Genomic DNA, 17,682 nt, shown 5'->3' with positions numbered 1-17,682 from the left:
TGGCAGTTAAGGCAGGTTTGCAGCTACACTCCAGATCCAGTCGAACACGCTAAGCCCTCTACAGCTCACCAGAGACCTCTAAACTGCAGGTTTTCACAGGCAGAAAAGCACCTCCCATGTTTGAGGAGGATTTCAGGAGATTTTTTTTTTCCCCCAGTTAACTACACACACAGAAATGGCTTGTACATTCAATGTCTGTGCTTATGTGAGCTGGTAAATAAAAATCCCTCTCAGATGTACACCACACCAGTTCATGTTTTGCCTTTGGAAAATGTACACTTGCTCTCTAAAACATATGAAACTGACAAACCTTGACAGAGATACATGACAGGCTTAAGGACAATTTTTAACTGCTGTAATCCGTGATTTGGTTGGTTTGAGAGCAGAGATAGCAGTAGTTCAATGTGTACCTGTCAGTACTAAATTATTGCTTATTTCCTGCCAGGTGGGGATGGAGGTGGTGGTGGGGGAGCTAATAGCAAGCAGCTGCCTCAGCTGGACCTTACCTTTCCCTTGGCCTGCTGCTCTCTCAGGCTAGCCTGAATGTCAAAACACCAAAACTCCTACTTTACTCAAGTTCTGGTGTATAGTCAAGACAAAGTAGAAGAAAAAGCTCGATCCACCTTGATGATTGATACCTTCCTTTGAGGCCGTGTGGTAAGTAAGCATTACAAGCAAATGAAAAGCATCATTGTTTGCTTATGACAGTCCTTTTTATACCTCCTTCTATGGCTTCCTTTCATGATTAGCTAAATGCTCCATCGATCTGCAAAGTTGAGGCACCCAGAGAGAGGGAGCCACATTTATCACACAGTGAGAGGAGCATCCAGGATGTTGCACCGGCTGTCCCTCTTTCATTGGAAAACGATAAACATAAATCTGTGGAATGCGTTCGTGTGATATTGGCGGATCAGGGAGGAGGGGGGTTGACGCTGATCTGGTCTGCTTTCCCCAGGCAGTAGAATTAGAGAGCTGGAGCTCTATGGGGTTTGCTGACATTCAGGGAAAAAAAAGCCCACCTTCAGCAAAGGCAGACCTGCAAATAAGAGTCACAAGTGCAGGATTGGTGCGCTGAAACGAAAGCGAGGATGTGAGGACTTTAGAGGAGCCCCTTCAGCAATGCTGAGGGACTTTGGATAGGGCAAGGCTTCTCCCTGCGAATCCAGCTAATTAACAAAGTAATTAAGATCAGAATCGCTGCTCAGAGAAGGACTCTAAATTGTCTATACATTCAAATAGGCCATCAAAAGAAAATCCCTTCCATTCATGAAAGGGGGTAATTTAAAGCGTTCAGACCCCTTCCTCTCTATTATCCCTGCCGTGTGTCACACAGGGGACATCTGTTGAAAAGAGCAAGCCAATGTTACGGTGAGTTAAAGCCCTCTCTGCTCCGTCAGAAGCGTTGTTCATAATGCCTTTGCTATACATATTTCAGCTTGAGTGAATTTATTTCAATAAATAATGTCACTCCAAGGACACGCTTCGATCTTTCCACGCAGACTGTAAGCCACACCATATTGTTATCTCATTCCTCTTGTGGCAAATGATAGATTAACAAACAGTTTCTAAACAGGACATTGAGCAGGTCCCTAGTTTTTTCATTACTGCACACTGCCTAAATAACGTCTCTCCTTATGATGGATGTATTTTCTAGTTTTATTCTGCTGCTACAAGCTGCGAGGATATCTGTGGATATGGCCATAATGTTAGGCCTTACAGGCAATTTCATAAAGTGATTTATAGCTGGGATTAAGTCCAGTGGACTTTTTCTGGTAGGCAGTATTTAGGTGGTGCTGTCATCTGCTGTGTTGACTTTTTAAATCCGGTATCCTTTCTCTCTTCCCTCCTGAGTAGAATGCTTCATGGGACTTGGGGAAGTGCTGCAGCGCTCTCTCATGTCATGTAAACTGTAGTTCATTTCCACAACTCCACAGTACTAAGAATTGAAGCCCCATGTGTACGAAGGGCATATTTTTGTTTCGTGTGGTTTGTTGGATTACCGTTAATTTATTCACAAACGTTCATGGTTACCAGATGATGAATCTTAATGATGCCTGACTGTTCTGCATCTATTATTTGATCAACACTATTGTTATAATAGAATAATTGCTGTAATATTAGGTACAGATGCTTGCACAATTAATTGTGAGTTTGGTAGCTTAACATATATTACATGCAGAGTTTCCCACCGGAAATTAGCCAAAGTGGAAACTAACTTCAGCCCAACGTGACAGCTGTCTTATATTTTCACAACTTGTAAAAACTCAAAAGGTTTTCTTTATTTCCTGACATTTGGATGGGATTCTTTGATTAGTTACGTAAAATAACATGTACAATGTGATGAGGAAGTTGTCAGCTGAGCTGCATCGGACAGATCCTGACATGGCAATTTAAGCTATTGCCTCACTCATTAAATATGAGACATCTACTGTGAAATATAGGGCCTTTTCAAGTTTTGCTTAATATGACTAATTTCATAAAGCTTAATCATTTCCTGTTAAAGGAGGCAGTCTTTATTTCGGGTTAGCCATGGTGTCTCCTCTAAACTGCTGTGTGCAAGCATGCGCCACTTAAATCAGACCTGTTGTCAGAGATTCTGTAGTAGCGTCAGTGCTGTAAATATGTACACGTTCTATGTCAGTTTTCAGCTTTCTGGAGTATGCTTTATTTGGAACCGTGGCTTGGTTATGTTGACTGCACAAGTAATAAATGCGTTTATTTAAATTCATAGAGACTACTCTGTATGAGCTTTAGTTGTAGTTAGACCTTGGATGGAGTTATTCTGAATACATGATTCATTGCTTTTTGTAATTATCGCTCATCTCATCTCAGTTAGAAACCTGGTTACCAGTATACATAATCAGTTGAAACAGCTTTTTCCAAAAGGAAGTTCCTGGAAAATCAGATTTTTCTGCCCACATCACAGAAAGCTGGTTTCTTGTTTACATGAAGTTTAAGAAATCATCTTCCTGGAGACTGTTACCAGGTTACTTGCGTGCGTGTAAACAACAATGACTTCTCCAATTTTTGTCTTACAGTGTGGTTTTCTTTACAATAAGCATAGAATAACATGGCTCCTGGTGTGGCCTTCTTGTTTGGTTCTACTCCTGTGTGCACGTTTGTATGTGTAACTGTTTTTGCCCAGCTCAGTCACAGGACAGCGCTGCATTAGGCTGACTTACTGGTTGATAAGTGTTCTCTGTTCAGGGTACAAAGCAAACTCCTGTTTCCTGTGCTGTCTTGTGCAATTTGTGCTCAGCTCTGTGTATCGCCAGAACATTTCCACTTGTGTTTCACCTCTGTCTGTATACTCTACTGAATGTACGCAGGTCAGGTCACTGATGGGGAAATTTAAGCAGAGTCTGTGTTGAGTTTGAGGTCACCGCCTTTTCTTTCATTGCTTTTCTTGTATTACATTTGAACCTCGGGTCTTCATGTGTCACCTTTCTGAACACTGATGTAGACAGAGTTGATTCTAAAAGTGATAGTTGGAAGAGAAGTAAAACTTTTCAGGTTCTTTAAAAAGTATTGATGTGAATTGGCTAAATTTAGAAGTTGTAAAAAGCGAGCATTGCTGTTAATGTCAATGAGCTCCCTTTTAGGTTACAGTAGGAATTCATCACATAATCCAAATCACTTCCTCTTCTCTTTCCTCTCAGGCAGGAAGGGGTTACTCTCCATGTTTCCTGTCCAATTCCCAGAGGTCCGGCTACATTCTGATTGCTTTCTTGATGTTAAACATTCCCAGGCTCCTATAACCTTCTAGCTTGCCTCCGCCATCCAAGAGCCGTCCCAGGTGAATGAGTGGGCGAACCTCCTGTTTTTTAAGGATAAAATCTCTCACAGGGAGGCGGGAGATACGGGGACTGGAGGGGCAGGGAGTCGTGCGATGGGAAAGCATTCTTTCTTTGCATTCCGTTTAGTTTGTGTAAGGCTGTGGGAAAGCATGTTTTCCCATCCATGGTTTGTTTGAGACAGTGTTTCTTGTGAAAGAAGATTATTTTCAAGCTGAAGTGCGATGGAATAAATGAGTGTGAGTCAACTTCGAGAACATATTTCCCCAGCTCATATTTTCTGGATATCGAGGTTAACATGTGCTTCCTTTTCAAACGTCATCCCTTCTGTTGCTCCTTCCCACTCACTTCCTCCCCTCCCGAGACACCTGATCGACGGCTGAGTTATGTTATCTCGTCTGAGTCAGCAGAGCCTTCGCATCAGTCATAAAACAAACGGGATCCAGATTGAACTAACATGCCTGCGCGGAGGCTGCGGTGTGGATATGACCCAGGAGCAGAGCTGGGCCAAGCCGGACTATATTTAGCCCAGCGATGCTCAGGCTAATTGCCCTCCCAGGCCTAATCATTTCCAGACTCTGCAGCTCACAAACGACTGGAGGGGAGGCCAAACACCCACTAACCTCATGTTAAAGAGATGTCAGCATCAATGGGGCTGTCAGAGTGCTCCACAGACAAGACAAATTAGCACAATATCCTTCCTCCTTGTATGCTATTAGGTACTCCATAAGCGGATTGGATTGGAGAGTCCAGTGCTGCTGTCTGCTCAGTGTATTAATTGAATATGTTTTTCTGCTACTCTATCAGTAATGTGAACAGTCTTGGCAGCATCCTCTACAGGCGACGTTGGGAGGTTGTCTTCAGTTCATCCCTGCTTTTGATGCCTGCTTGAGCAATCCCTTGTGAATGATAAATCCCTCCAATGCTGCCTCCTACAGCCAGCTTAGCTTCTCTATGTGGGCCTAACCTGGGCTGAAAAGAGAAATGCACCAGTGCCTCTGCCCTGCTCTACTCGTCTTAGCTGTAATATGGCGTTGGTGGAATAGTTTGCAGGATTTGTTGTAAAACAGTTCTCTGTTTGTAACACAGTTTCCTGTGTGGTTCCTCTCCCCAAAACCTGTCCAGGTTAAACAGTGGGCACATGATGGCCCAGGTCAGAGGATGAGGGGATATGGTGAGGGGTGGTAGGATGAACAATTTGGCTCACCTGACTGTTGGGTGATCAGCCCCAAGCTGTCTTCCTGGTCTAGTTACCAGAGGCATGCTGGGAAACCTTATGTAAGGCATGCTGGGAAACCTGATGTTTTTAGGGCCTAATGATGGAAATGATAATATCAAACACATTAATAGGCTGGTGAAAAGCAGCACATTTAGAGCATACAGACTGGTGACAAATTAAAAATCTTATCAAAGAGGATGACGATGCCCCCGTCCACAGCCGATGCACAGGCTTGCTAAATGCTTTGATGAGCGTATAAATGATGTGAATCACATGTTGTGGCCTTCACAGTCAGCAGATCTCAGCACCTGTAGGAGACACATTAGATGGCTCTCCACCACCATCATTAAAACCAAAGGAGAGAACATCTTTTTGACAAAACAATCAGTGTCAGTGTTTTTTTTCTGTGTTTTATTCATTTATATCATTTTTATTTCATTTATTTATTATTATCAAGGATACCCATAGGTAATATTTGAATTCTACATAAAAAAATCTTGAGTGTAGCATTTACATTTACTCATATACTGTGCAATTTTGTGTTCTCTGCTACTTTATACTTCCACTTATTTGATAAATTTAGTTACTAGTTACTTTGCAGATTCTGATTAGTCAGTGTTGATTACTTGTGACATGTAGCCAGTCAGATAGTGCCGTGTGTCGCATATTGAGTGAGACTACTGACAAAAAGAAGAGGCTGCAACAGTGCCAAAGTAGAACCTTTTTAAATTAATTTATTTTGGTTTGGGAGTAGCTGCTACTGTCCTCGCTTGTATGACTTGTCCCTGTCGCCATCTTTAGTATTTTAAAGTTTCTCACTCACTGACAGATTTAGGGCCCCGTCTTCTCAGTCTGAATACTGCCTCTGATAAAGACTGTGCTGAGTGTGGCATTGAGCCCCTCAGAAACAAACAATGCGGATCATGTCACAGAGATTTAGCGCTGATGATGATGTGTTTGCTAGGATTATCTGGATGTATGTGATGTTTTTGTTTTGGGTTCTTACTTTGACTCCAAAAATCATGTGCATAGAGACAATTTACATGGCCTGTTTCTAAAGAATAACTATGCGTCAGTGATATTTGTTGTTCATGTAGTTGTAGTCATAAGCAGTTTTTTCCTTAAATCAGAAATGAGTAATATGATATTTTTGAGAACTCAGAATAGGGCTGTTGGCGGTATGAGGGTAACTCAGTATCATTTCATTCAACAGTCATGTCATTGAATTGACTTTAATTAGGCTGCACATAGAAGAGTTGAAGTGAAAGCTGAAATCTGAGCTTGCCTCATCAAAAAAAAACAACAAAAAAACAAAAAACAAAAAACACCTCAGCTCCATATCTTGTAGGTTATAGGCCGTGCAGTCAGAAGGTGAGCTAAGAGCCAGAGGCAGAGAGGGAGTGAGAGAAAGAATAAGTGAACTGTGTTTGTCAGCTTTTTAAACCCTGAAATTGATTCTTCTTCTACGCTCTTTATTCTAATGACAAGCTAATCCCCCTCTGCTGTTTCCCTCAGTTATAAATAGAGCCTCTTATTTCCCTGCTTTGCTGTGCACTGCTGCTGAAAATTAGCACTCGTGATGAGTCTGTGCTCTTGGCAATCAATTTGCCACACTAAGTCCCTCCAAAAAGGTTACCTGTGGCAACTGAGCCCTGGTCACGTAAATTCGCCTCTCCTGCCGTTTTTTTTATTCAGCTAGTTAAATTAATGGCTCCTTCTGCGGTGTCAGCTGAATCAAATGTCCAAATATTGATGTTGAATAGTTAGGTGTTTCTAGGGCATGTGTCATAGGGAGAGGAGTGTGGTTGGAGGAGGTGTTTCACAGGCACAAGAGGGTGTGCAACCCAGGGCTACCTAAATCTTAAATGATATGAGTGGACATCTGCTACACATCTAGGTTGGTTTAATGTGGCCTAACCTAACTGTAACACTTACAGAGCTAAGTAGTACTGCCGCCAGAGTGTCTGATAGTGGTGTTGCTGTTCATCCACCACTTTAATATCTAATTATTCAGATCATAATACAGTATTAAGATACCGATGCCTACCAGTCCTCCGTTTGACCAAGCGTTGCAATGCAAAAGGAATGATTTGTTTAACGTTTGTTTACTTACCTCGCCTCTTTACTTGTCCTCAGTATCTGACGTGTGGAGGAATACAGCCTTCTTGGTGTAGCATGTTCTTCTTACTTCACCTCCCACCTGCCTCCTCCTCTTGCTCACTCTTAGTGGTTCACTATGCCTGAAACAATCTGTCAAAAATGTCCACGTTTGAATCCGGTGCAAAACAAGGTTGTCACGATACCAGAATTTTTTTCAACATAGTTGGAAAACATCTCCAACTTCTAAACTATTGCATACTGTTGTGGTAATTCTAGTTTAACAACAAGCTTCTTTTGGCCTATGCCCCCAAGTCATACCGCCCAATCTGTGGAGAGACCTCATATGCTTTTATAAGCAAGGCTTTGCAGGGATACTTACCAAGGACTGCCATGACAGGCTGAGGACTAAAAGTGGCATAGGAATTCTGATGCTCAAAGTGTAAACATATCTGGTTTTCTTATTGTACAGAGATCCCTTTGTAGAATCCAAAATGTACTTAGAACATATTCTGCACATTAATCAACTATTTTACCTACTGTTATTGTCACAGCTCATCAGGATAGTACAAAACAGGTTGTTTACCCCTTTAGTACATTCTGGAAAGACAAACAACATCAAAGTTCCTCTCCTGGCATTGATTAGACTCCTTAAAACTCATCTCTGTTTCTTAAAATTACATCTTAAGAAGTTTTTTTCAATGAAGACTGTTGGCTGACGGCTTAGCTGTACCTCTGCACCTTTGGCATCATTTGGTATGTCTCCACCCACCTCCTGACACTGACCTCTAGCTAAAACGTGTTCTGTGTACCTGTTCATGATTGACTCATCAAACACACAAACCTCTGCTTGTTTTCTGTTTTGTTAACTAATGTATGTTACTCAAGGACAAATGATAATATTGCAACAGCTATCTGACAAACTGTTTTGAGAGATGCTTGCTCTAACTTTTTTTGTCAACACCCCCCAAGCCATGTAAAATGTCCTGTCAGCATTTGACATGCGTCATCATGTAAGTTGGCTGCTGACACTGGCTGACATTATTTAGCTGCAGATCTGTTTGGACAAGGTCAACAGATAAAACAAGGTCAAGGTAATTAATTTGTCCTTGTCCAACACTGGGCTGCGCAATGAAATGTAAGTTTGTAGTCCCCTTGATGCTACACACAGAATATTTACTGCTAATTAAATTTAGAATAAGTTATGATAATGCATCCATCTACATGTTTCCTTATACAACCAGGAAAAAAGGGCAACATCAGGGAAACATTATCTGTCAACTCTGTCAACTCTGACAGTCTCTGACTTTTTGTTGCTTGGCGGCTGCCTCTGCGTGTCCTGCTGTTGCCCTTACAAAAAAGAAAGAAAGAAATTCTTTAACAAACCAGAGAGAAATCACATTTGTAGGTTGTGGAAGTTGTTCAGCAGTGTTTTTGAAAAGTCCAAAATGTTATTCAGTCATGACATTTGACATCGCAAGAGAAAATTTACTGTTGAAATTTACTCTTTCATGACTGTGGGATCCTGTGATAATGGCTTCATATTATACTGTAAAATACATCCATGGAATTGGAGAGGACACACACACCAACCACCGTGTTGTGTGTTTTTTGTGCTCCTGGAGTCGACTGGGCAGGTCTGCGGTGTGTCTGGCAGGCTTCGTGATCTCTGGGTTGCTCTGATAGCGCTTGTTCCTTTGAGGCCTGAACATGCTGTGGATAACGACACCAGCCTCATCCAGAGTCTGATCTCTGGCCAGCACAAAATGATCCAACATTTCAGCTGCCAGGACCTGGCCGGGATAAAGATACACCCGTGGTTGATTGGTTGAGCACCTCATCAGACGTGTAGCAGTGGTTTGATACCTGATAGCACCAGTCCTCCCCACTCTGTCTCTTCGCTGGCACACAACGATGCCCGGATGCACCCTCTGAGAATGAGCCCACCCTTCTTGTCTCCCTTGTCTTCCCTTGATCTGCCTCAACTGGCTCCTCTTTCTCCCCACAGTTCCCCTCTGTTCTTTCTGTTTCTCTCCCCCGAAACCATCTTTCTTCTTCTTCGCCTTCTCCCCTCCCAGTTCCTCGTCAGATCCACAGGGCCAGATTTTTATCGCTTTTCTGCGAGTCCTGCGAGGGGAACCTTGAGGGTCTCAGTGGGATCAATTTAAAAAGGAAGCGCTTGTCTCTCCTCCTCTCCTTGGCCCTCTTGGCTGATTGGGTCCGCTCGCCAGGAACTTGCAGGCTTTTGATCTCAGCCACCCCCCTCACTGCTCCCACCCACCCTTGCTCGAAGTTTTTGTCAGAGCTTGGCTCTAAAAAAAAAAAAAAAAAAATCTGTTCCACTTTCAGAGAAATGTGGGCCCCATCCCCTTTCTCTGCACCTGTGAGAGACCGAGTAAAAGTTTTGTAAACCCACTGGGTGGTACTAACAATCTATGGCGTGATTGACTTCACTTTGAAGATGTGAGAGCAATCCTTCTCTTCAGGTGGAGGTACACCGAAGAGGACTTGTGGTCCTCGGGCAGCCTGCTTGAACAACTGGTGAGAAGTTGCTGGGAGGTTCGATGCATAATTCACACAGTGTGGGGAACGGCTCACTCTGTTACAAAGAGGAGAAAGGTACGAGGTGGTGCCTGGGAGCGTTCCCATGCTGAGCTGTGTTGAAGGTGCTCCTTCCTTTGTACGACATGAAGGAACAGTGACCCTGCAGCAAGAGGGACTGCCTACAATAACTGCCCAGGGAGTGCTGTGTCCTGGGTTTTATGTTTTTTCTTCCTAGAGCACTGTGAAAGGATAATTCTGGGTTATTGCAACTTGGATCTTAGTTTAGGCCTTCTTTCCAGTGGATTATCATGTGATTGTACTCAGCGAAGCTTGTTCTTTGTCATTAATTAATTAGTTGAAAAGCACAGGTATCCTATTTATGCTTTGGCAGATACTCTGGGTTGAGGTAATGTATTCAGTATCGCCTGAGAAAAAGTTGGATCAGTGCATGCCTAACATTTCATGGACGTATATTTTTAGCTTGGTTATAACAATACACGATTTGCCTGGCAAGCTCCTCATGGTAATATAAAATATACCAGCTGTGGTTGAAGTTGGGACTTGGAGTTTTGTGAGGGCAGAGCAGTTGAAGATATGTGATATCTGCAAATTTATGCTGCAGTGTAACTACGCACACACTGCCGTGACTTCTGCGTTCCTGCCCACTATGTGTGGGGTGGGTTACACAAAGGAGGGATCGACCAACATGTTTTTTCAGGGCTGGTACCAATTATTAGTAATCAAGAAGACTGATAACAGATCTGATGTTTATTTGCAGTAAAAATAAAAATCTTGATGTCCGAGTTTGGAATGTCGAGGCCATTGTGTTTGTTTGATTACTCAAGTTACTAGTTGCTTTGCAGACATGACATTATTAACACAAAATATAGATACTATAATATATATCTGCTGTTATTAACATTTTTGTTGGGAATGAAAAACACAAATACTGATAAAGAAAGAAAAATGCTAAATATCAGTGAATACTGATCAATAGCTATGCAGGTACTTAGTCTATCACTAGTTTTGTTTTGCTTTGTTTTGTTTCTTTTCTTTACTAATGTAGAACTCATCCCACTTTAAGATTCCTACAGTGATGAGACAGCCTACATCCGTAGAACAAGAAGCACATTTTTTTTGATCCTCCTTTATCCTTGACTGAATGATGGTCAAATTTAAATTAGCACCCATGTTGTATTAAAATGTACCTTTTGAGGCTGAGTTCAATGTCTGCTGCAAAAGTGAAATTTCCCTATCAAAGGATTATATGATTTAGTTGTGTAATAATATAGCTGGTTTTCTGAGACAGTCAGTGTTTGGACAGGAGCCAGGCCCCTTGCCCTCCTCCTCCTCCTCATCTTCCTCCTCACTCTCTTGCCAGGTCGCTGGAGGTCAAACAGGAGTTTTTCTTGTCCTACCTTACTGACCTCTGATCTCAAGGGGAAAACTCCAGTCACGACTCAGGATTAAAATTCCTGATAAATTTAGCCAAACCAGGCCTGAGGTTCAATGCTTTTATTTTTTCAGGCATATCACAAGAACATCACCTTATTTCTTTCCAGTCAGTTGGAATAAACAACTTTTCTTAGCAGCTGAGCTGTTCAGAGAGGACCTGAAAGTTTGAGGTGGTTTGCGAGCGTCTGTCTCTGTAAAGCAAAGCACCCCTTATTTTCAGGGCTCTTGGGTCCCTCGGTGATGACATCATCTGTGTAGTTGTGCGCTAATTGAGGTTTAATGCTAGAGTAGAGAGAAGCAGGGCTGTAATTTTCCCGCCCCGGCCTGGAATAGAGACGACAGCTTTTCATGTGGTCTGGGCTAATTTAGGTTACAGTGCTGCAGCTGTGGGACACCTCACACTTTTGTCCTTCTCATTCAGCCCAGAGATTAAATATATGGGAAAAGCAGCTTGTTTATAAAGTAATGTAAAGGACTTGGCCATTGCCAGACACACTGTACAACAGATAGATTGAAGGTTAAGTCAATAAACTGTAGGTGAGGCATTAGAGTCTGCACTTTTTGTCCAGCTAAACACTGACATGGAAATTGGAAGGTTTTGGTAATATTTTTTCCAGCGCCTGTTGCAAAACCAGCAAAGTTTTATAGTAAGCCTTGAAGAAATAAATGTATCCTCCCACCACCTTGTGCCTAAATACTGTACTCATTCTGAATATAAAGCTTCATATGTCTGCGCAACACAGTGTGGTTTCTATAGGCCTGTGTAGGTGGTGGAGCATGAGGAAGAAGCAGCTCTAATATGCGGAATGACTGTTGTTGTGTCATTATGATTGTATGTCCACAGAGCCTGGGCGTAATGACATTCATCCTCCCTTCTAGGCACATGCAGACAAGCGTGCACACTGACACAAACACAGAGCTCTACCTGCTTTTTATCCCATCTGCCATATCAGGGTCTGCATAAACATCAGAAAAGCCTTAATCACGACTGTAATCATTGACATTGCTAGGTGGTTATGGGCCTGAGGGAGGAGGATCAGAAAAGGCTCCGGGATATCATGAATGCCCGTAGAGACACCTGATAGCATCAGGAGATGAGACAAACCTATCAGAAGACTATGACGGATACATTCTGTTTCAGAGGATAAATCAAGGACTCCTATAAACAAAACCAGTTTCTGTTGTCTGTCATTCGTCTGTCTTACCAAAAACACATGTTGATAACTTACTCTTGCTTAATTTATTGTTTGATCAAGGCCCACAGTTTTACCGTCAGCTTCCTGGTTTGACTGTGGGCGTAGAACTATGAAGAGTGGAATAAATGAAGTAATTGATGGAGATAGTAAAAACAATGTTGTTTTCTTCGTACGAAGATAGCATAAGCTGGAACTTGATTTGTCTGAAGGAAACTTGTGCGGCCCTTTCAGTACAAAGTAGCAGAGCGTGCAAATATAAAGAGTGATTTATTCAGTTCAATCATCGGAACAATTAGTCTGGTGATGACCTCGTCTAAAAGCGTGCAGGAGAGCTTGGACAGGACGTCTTGTCTTGCGGACTGTGACCTGCTGACGGAGGACAGAGTTTGTGGATTGAGCTTTACTCTGCAGGAAGAAGCAGGCAAAGCAGCTGTACGCTACTTCTGTAGCTTCAGTTGTACAGGACTTTTTAACTTGGCTAATGTGAAGTGCACGAGCCAACAGATAATAAAAGTGATAACTTAAGAAATCTGTTAAATCCTGTCTTAAAGTATTGTAAAAGGCTCAGTCTTTTGGTTTCTGATGATCCCCCAACACATTCCCTTATGCTTTTGAAGGTGGTGTTGTTTAATGCAGTGCTGTTTTTGGTGTTGATCAGATGTTAAGGTCATCTGTCTAAATCCACTCAAGAATGAAAAATCAGTATTTTTCCTGTTACTCAAGATAAGCTGTAATGTTACCTTGCTAAGTTAGCTTGTTTTGTTTGCCTTTCATCCATGAGTCATACTTTCCTCTACACTGTGATCAGAAAGAAAGCAGTTCACACATGAAGCTGCTCACAAATAGAAAAGTGTTCATCACCTTGTAGAACATGGTAATGGAAGTAGTAGTGGTACTATTTGTATTTTATTGTTGAAACCATAGAATTATCCGCTGCATTCTCTTCAGAGCTAATCCCATTGTAATAACCATTCACTGGGAAATACTCAGTGATGACATACTGCACAGCAGCAGCAGTTCATGTACAGACTCAAATAGAAACTTTTTGGTAGCAAGATGCTGTTATTAGAGGAGTTAGGGAGTGAAAATGAAAATAAGCGGATGTCATTGGACATTGTGTATCAGTTCTTCTGTAATGTACAGTGGCCTGCGGGTGTGATTTAGAAATGAAAGAACATTTTGTGATTAACTCACAGCACATACAGGGATACGCACACACAGGGATACGCACATACACACACACACACACACACACACACACACACACACACACACACACACACACACACACTGATCCTATTGTAGCAGTCGGGTCTAGCTGGCCTCTGCCCGGGCCAAAGCCTGTTAACTCCAATTCAAAGCATAGAGGCTGATAATGAGCACTGTCAGAGTTGACATAACAACCTCCCGCTCTGGGGCTGAACACTGGAGTCAGACACAGAGAGAGAGAGAGAGAGTGAGGGAGAGAGGGAGTGAGAGCAGGTTCTGTCTGTACTGCGTTGATCCTGGGACCATGAGTAAATTAACCATTGAAATTCCCAGTCAGATTCAGCTGTATTATACAGTTTGCTTGGTATTTGCCCTTGAAGCTAATATATGGTATCAGAGAAAAGGGAACTCAATTTCCCTGTAGACCTTTTCTCCAAACTGCTTTCACTATGATACGCAGTCGCAAGAGAGGCTGGAGTTTCACGTAAATCATGTTAACTCAGACCTACAGTGACTGCTTTAGCATTAGATTCCCCTCATATCTGGAATGAATTACTCTATACTTTGGAGCTTAAGTGTCAGTGTGTGGAGTTTTCAAGTATTAGGAATTAAGTTTTATTTCAATGCAGGTTTCTGACTAGTCACTTTGCAGGGTTAAAAATAAACTATCTTGCCCTCGGTGCATACTTTGATATTTAAATTAAAGTTGTGTGTATAGCCTTAGAATAATTTGTATAACTCTGCATTAAATGTTTCCTCAGTCATGCCGTGAATTTCATTATGCTCTTTGCAGTTGTCCTCCAGTTGTCCCTTAATATCTACAACAGTTGTTTCTTCACAATAAGCATTTTTCTCTCCATCCCGATTCCAGCTCATCAGAATCAGCTTGTTTAGAGCGGATGACTTGCTGTGTTGTCTGACTTTGAGTTCAGGCAATACAGAAAAACAGCTCGTGCATTCCAGCATTGCGTGTCCCGGACTCTCATCTCTCAATAATTCATCCAGACAACTGTAATGATTATTCTATGAATATGCACTAAAATTCCTCTCTTATGCTCTTTCTCTCTACGTTTGTACATGTCAGTGTGTGCTCAAATGTGTGTGCGTATGTGCATGGGAGTAAATGTGTAGCTGTGAGTTTGCAGCTCTTTTCCTCCTGAAACAAAGGAGGTGTCAGGACGAATTAGCCCCCCCCCCCAACGACTGAACGCCCAGAGAGCTTAGAGATGCACCACAGGTTCTGCTGAGTCGCACATGAGCCGCGGTGTCTGCCTCTTCCCCTCTGCTTCCCCTCCTTTTGCTCCTCGCGCTCGCCCCCTCTCCACTCCCGAGTTGCTCTAACAAGGTTGTTGGAAGAGGATAAGGCGTGTTAAATGAATAATTTACACAGAAGAGCGCTCCTTATTTATTTAATACGGCTGAATCTGACTGAGTGGGCAGCCTGTGTCCCCCAACTGCTGAGACGCTGGCTAAACGAGTGCTTGCTTGACTTAATGGAGGGCCAAAGCGACAGACATTTAGAGAGAGCAAGGGGAGACATAAGAGAGAGTCTGTGTGTGTGTGTGTGTGTGTGTGTGTGAGTGAATGAATGTAAGCACACACTTGTGAAACAGGCCATGCAAAGCCGTCAGTGTGTGAATCTTGTCGCAGCTGAATGTACTTTGTCGTCGTGCCATGTTACACTTTATACCTTGATGCAAACAGATCATTTGAGAGACTCTTCGTCTAATGCTTCCAGGAATTTGTAAAGTAATGCTCATCCTCTGGTGAATGCATGGAAAAAATACAACAGAAATCATCTTTTTGGTGATAACTGTCACCCCCGCGCCCCCCCACCCCACCTTGCAGCCAATCACATCTGCTCTCAGTCACCCAGGATGCTAAACTATCAGCAAGCAAGCAGCATCCATTTAGCTGAAGCCATTTCATGATGATAACTTTAGCTTTTATATAATAATTACATGAACATAATTGTTCATGTCTTGTTTATTTATTGAACACTTTAAGACTCCATAATAACTGTGATAATTGCATAGCAAATTAGTTACAGAGTTATTGTTTGTTATTATTATTAGTATTATTTACATGATTTGCTTAAAGTGTTACTGTTTGATGTGGTTACAGGGGGAGTGTGGAGAGGGGGGGACAGGACCACATCCCGGGCACCACCCAGGAAGAGGAGGAGCGAGGGAGCAGCTTAGGAGGAAGGATCATCCAGTCGGTAAGCTCTGTTTGGCTGAACATCATCTGTGTTCATGACAGATACACTTCATGGATCCCACGTAGGGAAACTGAAGTATCACAGTACAAGAACAGATAATCTTAAAATAACAGAGACAGGACAGAAAACCTAAATAAAATAGACCTATTATGTTCAAGAATAAATAAAGGGTACTAAATGCTATATTTACTACCATAAACAGTAAATTAAAAAGCGCTCTGAGACAAAGTCACAAGAAAATCAGGAGTTCAGTTTTTTTTTTTTTTTTTTTTAATTGCTCTTGAATCTTGAGATTGCACTTAATGGGATATATTTGGGTAGTGTCTGGTAGCAGTGCAAAATCCTCTGGATGAGAGACAGTGGGAGTGGTGAGGTTTGTTTGCTCTGAAACAAAGGCAAGATGACTGAATGTCAGTCTTGTTCAATAATTAAGCATCACGTCCTTGTGTTTGAGTACTGGAGTAGGAATAGAAGACTGTGCCAACGAGTCAGGTTAAGATCTTCTCTCTGACATCTGGGTTTGTCTGTCTCCTCATCTTCTTGTGGACAGAGACGGCCCCACTCAGCATGAGCGATGCATCGCCACACTTCCCCTGTGTGTGTGTGTGTGTGTGTGTGTGTGTGTGTGTGTGTCTCCCAGGAGAATGAAATCCCACAGCTCACACTGACCTCATTATAAAAATAGCTCATCTATCCAGCCATCACATTTCCCTCCATTTCCCCTTTTCCTCTGCAATCTCTTAGATATACCTTGATCCTCTCTACCTTCCACTTTCCCCTCACTGCCTCCTCATCAGTGTTTGCACTGGACTTAATGTGAGATTAGAAGCTTATGCAAGTCGTTGTAACATCAAGGTTTCCCTCCGCACCTGTCATCGCCAATCTGGCCGTAATCTGGGATCATAAGTAGTGTTTTAATCATGACACATCTCTGAGTAACATTAAAGACAGTGTTTACATGACCTGTTAATGTTGTGTCATGCTGTGCTAGTTGTTTCAACATTTTTCCCTGGGCGTCCTCTCCTCTCTCGTACCCGGTCTACTGCCTCTTTTAACCTCCTCTGCTAGTAGAGCGAAATCATCCCCCATTAGAGCGAACAGCACTCACGTCTGACGTCTAATTTAACAGCAGCATCAGTGATCATTATGGTCCAAGGCTGGCTTTGATCCTGGCTGACAGTGTTTCCTACAGCTTTAATAACCCAACAAAGACACCTTAGCAGAGGCTCAATTTTAGGCCTCTGGATGGACACGGAGACAGACATGAAGGATAAACCGAAGCTGTAGTAGTGTGAATAACTGTCAAGATTACAAAAAAGATTTTGTTTCCAAAGTCTTTATTTAGGCAGAAAATGGTGATTTAGCATTCATGCTATTTTATATTCACAATTGAACACGCAGTCACCTCTGGGAGCTGTTTATACAAACTCAGCACTGTTGGCCATTGAGCCACTGCGCCGGAGGAGCTTGGGGTACTGAAGATCTGCACAAATGATAATAAGAATATAAATGATTAGACATCACAGTTTTCAGAAACAGTGTGCAGCCACAGCGGGGAGCGTGTACAATGGGACATTTGTTTATAATTTTGGGGGCATGGAATATCATGTAACACAGTTTTTTGTAATCCAGAGGACAGAATTTAACAAGGAAAATAACTTGCGTCTCACGACCAGGATCTATAGGTCTGATATAGTGCATTCATAATTCACCAATAAAAGTCAATAAAAGTGCAAATTCAAAGTATGTTGCTTTTTAAAGTTAAGATTAAGATTATCACAATGAAAGATAAAATAATTGCTTACCAGAGGTGTAAAATCCTTTGTGAAAAGCTTTCAGATTCACAGATGTGTTCAACTGGACCACCTGGATTGTAGTTCATCTCTCACAGCCCCTTTTACTTGTTTTAATGCAGGGTTGATTTAGATCTGAACACCTGCTTTCTTC

General features: G+C 42.2%; 1 protein-coding gene across 6 annotated transcripts in view; it reads left to right on the top strand.

The window, feature by feature from the left end:
- znf438 (zinc finger protein 438) overlaps positions 1-17,682 on the top strand; it is a 41,603-nt gene that overhangs the window by 9,536 nt on the left and 14,385 nt on the right. For 4 of the 6 annotated variants that reach the window (XM_046371148.1, XM_046371147.1, XM_046371143.1 and 1 more), the window contains exon 2: positions 15,639-15,735. The gene's annotated coding sequence lies outside the window, so the exon portion shown is untranslated. Of the gene's footprint in view, positions 1-445; positions 658-15,638; positions 15,736-17,682 lie in introns of all 6 variants that reach the window. The other 2 variants (XM_046371146.1, XM_046371145.1) reach the window with 1 other exon arrangement.

Source organism: Scatophagus argus, chromosome 18 (assembly GCF_020382885.2).
Source record: "Scatophagus argus isolate fScaArg1 chromosome 18, fScaArg1.pri, whole genome shotgun sequence".
Classification (NCBI taxonomy): domain Eukaryota; kingdom Metazoa; phylum Chordata; class Actinopteri; family Scatophagidae; genus Scatophagus; species Scatophagus argus.
The sequence above is the reverse complement of the archived record's forward strand: the minus strand, read 5'-3'. Positions and strand labels throughout refer to the sequence as shown.